Source organism: Nannospalax galili, unplaced genomic scaffold (assembly GCF_000622305.1).
Source record: "Nannospalax galili isolate Female #2095 unplaced genomic scaffold, S.galili_v1.0 scaffold1899, whole genome shotgun sequence".
Classification (NCBI taxonomy): Eukaryota; Metazoa; Chordata; class Mammalia; order Rodentia; family Spalacidae; genus Nannospalax; species Nannospalax galili.
The window spans coordinates 678,211-689,884 of NW_008342414.1; the positions used below are offsets into that span (position 1 = coordinate 678,211).

The 11,674-nt window shown below is 42.5% G+C and overlaps 1 pseudogene; it reads right to left on the minus strand.

The window, feature by feature from the left end:
* Nucleotides 1-466: 466 nt before the first annotated feature.
* Nucleotides 467-534, minus strand: LOC115071325 (annotated as a pseudogene).
* Nucleotides 535-11,674: the final 11,140 nt, after the last annotated feature.

An 11,674-nucleotide genomic window follows, 5' to 3' on the forward strand; every position in this document is an offset into this window, starting at 1 on the left:
TTGGAGGAACTGATGGCTTCAGATCAGCTATTCAGGGGTACCCACAGAAGCCCAGGCTTCCTTCACCATGTGGAGGCAGGATCCAGGGTCTCTCAGGCAATCCTGTGTGGTGTCAACCCTATGCCAGAGGGAGGCCAGAGGGGGGCCAGAATGCAGCACTCTGGTGGTTTGCTGAGATCCCAGCCTTAGCCTACCAAAGCCAGATCTGCCCTGGGGCCTTGGGAGGAGCCTCACAGAATCCCAGGTAGGGGGATGGTATGGCACAATTAGGGGAAGCTCACCACCATGTAGAGGTAGGATCTCAGGTCCTCTGGTAGTTGGAGGCCAGAAGGAGGCCAGAACCCGGCACTCTCTAGCATTCTGCTAAGCTCCGAGCAGCTACCCTGATGGAGGCGGTCTGAACCCACCCTCTCAGGCTATCTGCTAGGATCTCAGCCCTAGCCCTCCAAAGCAAGATCTCTATTTTTAAAATATGGAACACTTCATGAATTTGCATGTCATCCTTGTCCAGGTGCCATGCTAATCTTCTCTCTGGGCTAATTGTGCTGGATAGCTTTAGTGTCACCTTGACATACCTGGGTTGAGAGAGCCTTTGTTGGGAAATTGCCTCCATTGAACTGGCCTGTTGTCATGTCCGTGGGGCATCTTCTTGATTATTGAGTGATATGGGACAGCCCAGGCCACTGTGGGTGGTGCCACCTCTGGGCAGGTGGGCCTATGTTATATAAGACAGCAATCTGAGCATGGGGCAGGGGAGCAAGCCAGTAAGCAACATTCCTTCATTGCCTGTGCTTCAGCTCCTGCCTCCAGGTTCCTGCCTGACCCTCATCTTATAACTGGGTCAGTAGATTTTTATTCCTTTGAATTTTAGCCTAGATAGTTTACAGCAGAAGAATTACTGTACACAGTGCCTTCCTGCAACTAAATCTTGGCATATAATAGAGAAGCCTTGCTGGAATATAAAATTATCACCAGCCATGATGGAAGAGAACAGTCAATAGAAAAGAAAAATGATAGGCTGGAGAGATGGTTCAGCGGTTAAGAGCACTGACTGCTCTTGCAGAGGACCCAGGTTTGATTCCCAGCACCCCCACGGTGGCTACGAACCATCTTTAACTCCAGTTCCCAGGGAATCCGAAGCCCTCTTCTGACCTCCACGGCATTGCACGACACGGGTGCAAAGAAAAATTGTTCTCTGGTGACTATCAAGGGTCCACTATGCATTATTCAGAGGCCAAGTTGCTTTTGCAAAGGACCAGGTAGAAATGGGTTTGGCTAGTACTTGGCTTATTTCTGTGTTGTGTTTGGTTTTCACTTACAAACTCAGTCAGTAAAATGGGGACTAGAACCTAGTTGGGTGGCTCTGAACATCAGAAATAGGTATGGTACTTGAACACACCACAGAGACAGAAAGGAAGCAGGTCCTCTTGTTATTATCAAGGAAGTAGCGTGAAGCCTTTTCCTGCCATGAATACTCAAGCAAGCCTCACCATTTTTCATGCTCTTTTGCTTGTCCAAAAACTAGGGTGTGATCATTTGATGAGTCAAAGCTGACAGTATTCACTGGACACCGAGCAAGTCTCTGGAACTGAGAACCAGCTGCTGAGTCGACCAGAACACATCACTCAGAGCCTGAATGGAGAAGTCAAACCCAGTTTTTAATGGAGGGAGATTCTGAAACCTGCTTTTTTTCCTTCTTCAATATAGAGATGCAGTTATTGCCTGTATTTGACTGTTCTCTACCAGTGAAAAGAGAAAACAGATCGGTCAGAGCACAGATAAGTCACCAGAGCAGGGCAGGTTTGAAAGGTGGGAGGGACTTGCAGGATGGTAAGCAGAAACACCATTCAGCATGTTCTGTTTAATGGCTCAGGAACTGTTTGCAATAGCATTCTGTTTAATAATCAGTGATATCCCATATGGGTGATAAAGTCTTGAGTCATCTATTTATGTAGAATATAGAATATCACTCACATTTATATGGTAAGGGGAAATATATATTTACATATATGTGTATATATTCATGTATATGTGTGTATGCATTATATATATGTATATATATGAGTTACAAAGCTTTAAGTTAGCCTAAGCAGAAGGACACCCTTGAGAAGAAACTTCCAGACTTTTGCTCTGTGAATCAGCACAATCTTCATAATTTTACTAAACACTCTGATCACTACTTGTCTGCTGGATAATGAAATGGAAGTAGAGTCAGAGGAGAGCACAGGAGAGTTCAGAAGTGAGGCAGGGAGGGTGGGATCCATCTAGAGAGTCACAGCATCGTTAGTCAGTGATTTGATGCCATGAAATCAAATCGAGAAGTGGACTAAATGACTGCGCTTGTTTGCTGACACTCTGTCTTTCTTTCTGGGTGGCAGAAGTAGTGAGTGGACACCATTAGTCAGTGGCCTGGCTTGGCCTGAGTCAGTGTTTCCTTACTTCACCCTGCTCACATCAGCATGATCTGGGGTTTCTGTGAAGGGTCCTAAAGGAGATCATCTGTTGCTGATCTTTGAGAGGTTAGAACATCTGAGAGCTGGTGTCAGTCCAAGCCCCACTGGAAGTGAGTATGAGTGGTATGGGTGCGCCTTGCTGATCTAGGATACACGCAAAGGCAACCTCCTCCCTGGTCTCCCCACCTCAGGCCTCCTGTGTCTATTTAAAACCTCTGGGGTAGCCTGATCCGATGTGTGTCTGTCTTGTCCCCTCCTTGTTTACTGGAACATTGGGTCACTGCAGTGCAGCTGGAGTATGAGCTCTGGGCTGCCCAGTGAAGCTGAGGCGGGCCCTGCAAGGCGTCATGCCGTTGCCCTGTTTTTCCTTCCCTCCCACTGAGTTTTCTTGGAAGTTCCGAGCCAGACTCAGTGTGTATCTCTAGAGATGCATTCCAAATTCCCAGCTGCTTGCAACTCAGCAAGTCTCACGTCTCTCCTTTCAAAATCCCTGTGCCTGGTTAGAGATGAGAGTGCCTGCTCGTAGACAGAGGGAACAAAGCACCGTGTGGTCCCAGGAATGGGTGGGGGCATTTAAATTTCTTTGTTTTTAAAGAAGAGTTATTATTATTTTAATATTATATTAATTTTTATTTTATGTGTATGAGTGTTATGCCTAGATATAGGTAGGTGTACCTGTGTTGTGCAATGCCCAAGGAAGTCAGATCAGTTCCCCTGGAACTGGAGTTACAGATGGTTGATAGCCACCATGTGGGTGCTAGGAATCGAACCCAAGTCCTCTGCAAGAACAGCCAGTGCTCTTGACTGCTGAGCTATCTCTCCAGCCTCTATTTTTATTATTTTTAAATTATATGTATATATATGTCTGTATGTTTGTATGTGCACATGTGTGCAAGTGCCTGCAGAACTCAAAGAGGGCGTTGGATCCCCTGGAGTTGTAAGCTACCTGGCATGGGTGCTGCGAGCCAAACTTGTGTCCTCTGGAAGGACAGTATGCACTTTTAACCACTGAACTATCTCTCCAGCTTCAACATTCAAATTTCTTGTGGTTTGTGACTGTCTACCATCAGATACAGCCCAACCATCATTTCCTCTCTTCTAAACAAAGAGAAGAACAATCTCTGTGTAAGATGCTTTTGTAACTCAGTCAAGAGAATGCCTCAGGTTTGTGCACTGGGCAGCTGAGGGGGACCTGAGGCAGCTACACTGTCTCTTCCTCCCTGAGCACTGATCTTTCAGCGCTGTGCCGCTGAGCTTCATCCTCAGTGTTTCAATATTTTCATCTATAAATGAGATCACTTTAAGTAAAAAAGTTTTGTCCATCGTTATTAAAGGCAATAAATGTAAAAAGCTTAATATGACTCCTGGCTGCTAATAAGTACCCAGTAAACACTAAGTCTCCTTAAGTAAGAAGCGATTCTATTACTAGATATGTTAAGTAGTGACTGTGGAATTTCCCTTTTTGGGAGTCTTGAGCATTTAGATTGCTTTTCCCCCCTAGTGTATCTAGTTGCAACTAGATCAGCTGCCCTGCTTTATATATTGTTCATGTGAACACTCATGTTATACTGTGCCCTTGCTCCCATGTATGCTTCTGGTATATCTACAAGGCTTTTCTAAACCTTCTTTCTGGAGTGTTTTGTGCCTTATCTAGCCCCAAAGCATGATGCTCAACCATGCCTTTTCAACACTTCTTCAGCTAGAAGCCCACAGCTGACTCTGGGTCCCTCCCCAGCATCCTTACCATGGTTCTCACAAGATTACGTGCAGATTGTTCCTGGACAGAGACTTATCTGGTTTATTATGCCTAAAAAATTGGACAGTTTATATGTTGTGGACAGTGGATGGACTTTGGCAATGACAAAAGACAGCATACTTCCTGAATGGTGAAACATCTCTTTGCCTTTCATTAGGAAAGGGAAGTTGCAGGAGTTAGATGGGAGACTGTGGTGCTATCTGAGATAAGTGACAGTGTGAAACACAGAGATTAGATTCTTTTCCAGAGAAGCCTGTTCACTTACTAAGTTTATAAGGAAATAAGGTAATTGAAAAAATGGGGCAATCCCAAGCCAACATAAAAAGTAGGTGTCTGGCTCCATTTTGAAAGATGCTGAGTGTTACACCCTAATAGTTCCCAGAATGAGGACACCATGATTAAACCTGCAACAGTTTATCTCTCAGGAACAGCAGCAACAGCAAGAGTAGCAACAGCCACAGCAAACCCTCCGCTTTCCTTCACGGATTCTGTACAGAGCAACTACAAATGCAAAAGCGGAGACCATAGAGGGGCTTCTGCCCACATGGACTATGCCAGGAACCGGCTGTTTTCAACTTTGGGAAAAGGAGGAACAGAGTATTGGATGACGTACTTGGCTGAGGACAGGATTAGAGCCTCTGGTCCCTCTGAGTTCTACTACCTCATTCATCACTGTTGTCATCATCATCATTGTCACCATCATCAAAACAGGTGCCTTTTATTCATCTCTTCCTGCATGCCAGAGATATGGCTAACTGCTTTTCATAGCTGATCTCATTTAATTCTCTTGACAGCTGTGAGGTAAGTACTATTATTAAGTCATTTTTACATGTGAGGAAACTGAAACTCACAGACATTAAATAACTTACTTAAAGTTACTGCCCCTGCTGATGGGCTTACTGGAACTTTCAAGTTCAATAAACAGAGACCCAACTGAGACTGTGTTATTACAAATCAAAGAGGGATTCCTAGACTTGAAATTTTTAACGCTAGGTCAACTCCAAGATCGCTTTTTAAAGAAATATTTCATAACAGCACTGATGAAATTCAGAAATTATGTAATTCCCTTAAGTACATAGTATTTGAAAATTAATATTTTAATCATAAAGAAACAGAAAGTGAATATATTTTATATGGAATGTGTTCTAGTTTGTTTTTCTATTGCTGTGACAAAATACTCTGACTAATACCAACTTGGGAAGGAAAGGGTTTATTTTATCTTACATCTCCCAGGTCACAGTTCATGAGGGAGTCCAAGGGAGGAACTCAGGGCAGGAACCTGGAGGCAGGAGCTGGAGCACAGGTCATGGAAAAATGTTACTTACTGGCTTTCTTCTCTCTTGGTTAATTGTGCTGTATAGCTTTAGGGTCACCTTGACATATCTGGGTTGAGGGAGCCTTAGTTGGGGTATTGACTCCATTGAACTGGCCTGTGGTCATGTCTGCGGGGCATCTTTTTGATTATTGAGTGATACAGGAGGGCCTACTCCTGCATTCACACAAATGAGCCCAATGTGAGTGGTGCTACCCTTGAGCAGGTGGGCCTATGTTATATAAGAAAGTACTCTGATCATGGGACAGAGGAGAAAGCCAGTAAGCAACATTCCTCCATGGCCTGTGCTTCAGCTCATGCCTCCAGCTTCCTGCTCTGAGTTCCTATCTTGGGCTCCCTGAGGAACTGTGACCTGGGAGATGTAAGCCAAATACCGCTCCCCCCCTCCAAGTTGGTAGTGGTCAGAGTGTTTGTCACAGCAGTGGAAAAAAAAAACTAGAACAAAATGTGTATTTTATAAGTAAACAATCAAATGAAATTATTAGATGCTTTCACCTGTATACAGAATTCCCGTGAAGGACTGAGGTGGTAGCTCAGTGGGTAAAGCACTTGTTGTACAAGCATGAGGATCTGTGTTTGAATTCCCAGAACCCATGTAAAAGCACATGGTAGCACATGCCTGTAATCTCAGTCATCTACAGAGAAGGGAGGCAAAGGCAGGAGAAACCCTAGAAGCTCATGGAGTAGCCAGACTGGCATACACAGGGGGACCATCAAAGAAGAGACCGTCTCAAACATGGTGGAAAGTGAAGACTGACAACTGAGGCTGTCCTCTGACTGCTACACACATGTCGTGGCATGCAGACTCCTGCATTCACACACATGCACACACATGAACATGCACACATATTATAAACACACACACAGAAAGAATTACAATGAAAGTCACTGTGCTGGATAGCTTTGGTGTCAACTTGACACACCTGGGTTGAAGAAGCCTCAACTGGGGAATTGCATCCATTAGACCAACCAATGGAGGCAATAGATACAATTTCCGTACATCTGTGGGTGAATTTATGTGATTGTTGAGTGATGTGGGAGGGCCCAGCCCACTGTGAGTGGTACCATCCCTGGGCAGGTGGGCCTATGTTGTATAAGGAAGAAGGCTGAGCATGGGCCAGGGGAGCAAGTCAGTAAGCAGCACTCCTCCATGGCCTGTGCTTCAGCTCCAGGCCCTCAGGTTCCTGCCCTGAGTTCCTATCTTGGGCTCCCTAATGAAATGTGACCAGGGAGATGTAAGCCAAATAAGCCCATTCCCCCCCAAGTTGATATTGGTCAGAGTATTTTGTCACAGCCATGAAGAAACAAACTAGGACAGTCACATTTACAATTGTATCTACTGATGTCAGTGACACAACTATCTGAACAGGAAGGCCACTCTTGAATAAAGTACAATTTTTGTATGTTGATTACATTCTGAAAAATTTTAGTATATAGTAAGTAAAGCCAGGTAAAATACTCTACATTTGTAGGTGAGGTAGATTTATGTGAGCTAACTGACCCAGGCATGGGACAGCACTGTATCTACATCTAACCCCCAACCCTGCCACGAAGATGCAAGTAACAACTCTGTCTCAGTGATTGGATATCAGGGATACTATGTAGATTTCCTAAATACCTTAGGACAAAGGTTCTTATTCTTGGCTCCACATTGAAATGACCAGAGGGAGCTTATCTCAAACACTGATTGTTTCCCGCTATGAAGATTATGATGCAATTGGTCATGGACATTGTCCATTATCAACGTTTCTAAAAGTTTCTTAGCTTAGTCTATTTAGTAGCCCTAGCTGAATCAGAACACCAGATCTTTGACCTAGTAAACTTTCTTTCTGTCTCATGGAGCTGGTTCTTGGTCAGAAGTCCAAGACCTTCTGAACCCAAGGAACACCAGCTTTACTTATAAGATAGTGTAGGAGTTTGTGACTCTAGGATCTGGGAAGCCAAAACCCCATTTTGAAGGAGTTGAGTAAAGTATTGATAGTTTACATCCAAATTTAGAAAGAAGATCAGTGTTAAACTAAATGAAAAAAAATTAACTAATGTCTGTTAGGGAATGCCTTAGTCATCTCTCACCAGGCTAGATTTGGGCCTTTAGCCCTGTAGGAAGAACAGATTAGTGTTGCTCTTTGGTCTGAAGGTAAGGTCAGTTGAAACCTTAAATCAAGAATAGCAGGTACATTTTATTTTCAGTGCCAGCTTTAAAGGTATAAGGCTGCCAAATTCCATCAAACTTTCTTCCCTCTTATTTAATATAATGTTCAAAGTCTTAGCTACAGCAGTTGTACAAGAGAAAGGCATAAAAATAGGAAAGGAAGAAGTCAAACTATTCCTATTTGCAGATGATATGATTCTATACTTAAAAGATCCTATAGAATCTATTAGAAAACTCCAAGATCTAATAAACACAGAAAAGTTGCAGGATACAAAGTTAGCATTTTTTTTTAAAAGTGGCCTTCATATATATCAACAATATACTCACAGAGAAAGAAAGTAGGAAAATATTCCATTCAAAAGAACTCAAAAAAATTTAAGTGCCTAGGAATACATCTCACTAAAGATAAGAAAGACCTCCACAGTCAAAATGTCAAGACACTGAAAAAGGAAATCAAAGAAGATAATAGATGATAGAAAGACCTTCTATGGTCTTGGATTGATAGAATTAATACTGTGAAAATGGCTATACTACAAAACTAACTACAGATTTAATGAAATACCTATCAAAAGTCTGACGTGATACTTCACAGACCTAGGAAACACAATCAAATAATTCATATGGAATCACAGAAGATCGTTGATAGCCAAAGCAATCCTAAGGAGTAAGACTATAGCTAGAGGTATCGCAATCCCTGACCTCAAATTGTATGACAGTAACATTGGTAAATAGAGTCCGATTCTGGCATAAAAACAGAAAATAGACCAATGGCACAGAGTAGGACCCAGAAATAAACCAACAAAGCTATATCCTCCTAATTCTTGATAAAGAAGGCAAACACATACACTGGAGAAAAGATAGCCTATTTGACAAATGTTGCTGGCAAACCGTTGTCTACCAGAAGAGTGGAATTAGATTCCTATTTTTCACCTTGTACAAAAATAAATTTGAAAAGGATCAAAGACCTCAATTTAAAATCTGAAGCATTGAAACTTCGAGACAAGAACATAGGGATACTTTTCAAGACATTCGGCCAGTCAGCTTTCTGAACAGAGCACCAATAGCACAGGTTTCTTTTAGTCCTTAGTGTGGGGGTTCTAAAGACTTCGTCTTCTGCCTTGCAGATATATGCGAAGCAGTTTAAGAGCATAGATATGTTATCTTTGTCTTTTGAGCCGTTTTCCTGAGAGTCTTCACTCTTTTCAAATTCTTTTTCTTCCAAAATCTCACAAAACAGAAAACTAGCTGGCATGCCTCTGCTTCAGAATAGTCCTGTCCAGAAAAGGGGACATTGCTTAATACTTTCCATTCTCCAACCACTTAACCAGATAACAACCCTGGCCACCACTTTCAAATGTAATCCCTATATTGTCTACAAAATAATCTTCAACCTAGGACTCAGGGAACAAATCACCAACAGGAAGATGAGGCTTGTGGGTGGACATTGTAATTACAGAGGCCAAAGTCTAGCTGTTCCAACCTCATACTGTGAACACACTCTGAGCCGTACATTGCTGTGTAGGAAATTTTATGGGGCATTTTGGTAGAAGGATGCTATGCAAAGGATCTTGTTCTCTGTATGTCTTCTCCCACACCCCTGAGAAGACTTGATTTCAGAGCTGAAATTGAAAATGTTTCTTCTGTCTGCTCACAAGTCTAGCTGAAAATTTGTACCGTACTCCTGCCCCTTTGACATTTGGGAAAGGATAAAGGAAACAGAAAACGATTTTGTTTGAGCTTCAGATATGTGGAAGATCTGAAGATCTTTGCCTCCCACAGCTAGATTCATGTCCTTTTACTGCTTGGGTCACCTACTCTGCCACAATCACTGTCCAGCAGGAAAGACTTCCCTCTGTCCCTTCAGATCCTAACCCAAGTCTTTTTCTGTAAATCCAGGTACTCAGGCATTCTCTGTGATTTTCTTTTTCTTGTCTTAAAAAACAACACTTAGCCAGGCACATGCCTTTGATCCCACCACTCGGGAGGCAGAGGCAGGCGGATCTCTGTGAGTTCAAGGCCAGCCTGGTCTACATAGTGAGTTCCAGGACAGCTGGGGCTACAGGGAGACCCTGTCTCAAAAAGACTAAAAATAAATAAATAAATAAAACCCAACACTGATACATTCGTTCAAAAGGCCAGCATCTAGCAGAGGTGCTGGAGTATGGAGAAAATTAAGACATGATTCATACCAGTTAGGAGGTTGTTTCCTAGAGGAGGTATCAGATGTACCACCAGCTTATTACAATGCAATAAGAGATATGCACCACGCACAACATGAATATGAAAGTTAGTCAGGTGACATAAACCAGGTGCTCTTTGTAACTGATTTTCTCTGGTTTTATTTAGAGGGGAAGCTGGCTGTTAACAATGATGAAAAAGGAGTGCTTACTGATTTAGCATGCAGACATTTTCAATTTTCAAAGACAAGTCAACTTCTTGGTTTATTCAAGCGTACTGGTGCTGATAGTCTGACCCATTCTTAGAATATTTCACTGTCCCAGAAGGTGCATCACAAGGAGTACACCTATATTCTTTTGCTGTGGAGTTCTGACAATGCTGTCCTCCGTGTCTTGCTAGTTTTTCTAGTGATATGTTGGCCTGAGATTGGATCCCCGAGGACCTACTCTTAAACTAAGGCTGAAACACAGAATGTAACAGAAAAGTAGCAAGAACTGTGGCAAACCTGGGCATGGGTAGAAAGCCAGATGCAAACCTTTTAATGCCAACATGAGGAGTTTGAGCTTGCTTCTGTGGGCAGAGGAGTCCAAAAACCTCTTTTTTAAAAAAATATTATTTTATTTTATGTGTATGAGTGTATTGCCTGCATGTAGGTAAGTGCACCTGTGCTGTGCAATGCTGGCAGAGGTCAGAAGAGGGAGTTGGATCCCCTGGAACTGGAGTTAGAATGGTTATTAGCAGCCGTGTGGTGCTGGGACTCAAACCTGGGTCCTCTACAAGAGCAGCTAGTTCTCTTAACCAACTCCCCCCACCCCAAAGACTCTTGATTGATACAATAGACCGAGCCACACGGGTGTATACTTGCTTAATCTGGATTGCTCTGAGGTGCAAACCCGTCTCCCCTGCTGAGTCATCATACATACTCTGAGAGTAGAAACCCCACCTAATTCTTTGACATCCCCTGCGATTCCTTGCACAGACTCCAGCACATAGAAAATTATCCAAAACTTATAAGTTGGTAGGTTTGAATGGGCTACCAAGGGAGATGTATAGACCCTTAGAAAGAGACTTTGTATGTACCTTACAGACTTCCCTAAAAAAGCCTTTAAAATTCCTAAGAAGCAGAGTAATTGGAGTCGCCATTTTAGTATTTTATTTATTTTTATTTTATGTATATGAGTGTATTGCCTGCATGTATATAAGTACACCCCTGTCATGCAGTGCTCTCGGAGGTCAGAAGAGGGCATTGGATTCCCAGGAACTCAAGTTATAGATGGTTGTTAGTGACCATGTGAGTGCTGGGAACTGAACCCGGGTTCTCTTCAAGAGCAGTCAGTACTCTTAACTGCTGAGCCACCACTCCGGTCCCAAGGAATTTACAATTGAATCTAGAATCTGAGATCCTTTCCAGTGCCTCTGGCTCACACTAAATGGCTGTTTCTCCTCATTTTCCCTTTTCTCCCACTAGGGGGCAGCATCATTCCTGTTACTCTCAAGGGCAGCGCTTTTTTTTTTTTTTGGATATAATCTTTTCTTAAAAAAATTATTTGTTTAATAACCACATGATTAGAAACATTTCATTACAGCTTTAATATATTCAATAACAATTTCCAGAGCAAAGATTCATCTCTTTCAAAAGTGGCTGTAAATTTTTTGGCTCACAATTGAATTAATACAGTTGTACAATATTGAACTCAGTATAAACCCTATAAGACATAAAGTTGAATGATGTTTTAACCTTTTAAAAAGATCTCCATTTCATTTTAAAATACACTGTTTCCTACAGAAAAAAAAACTCATTT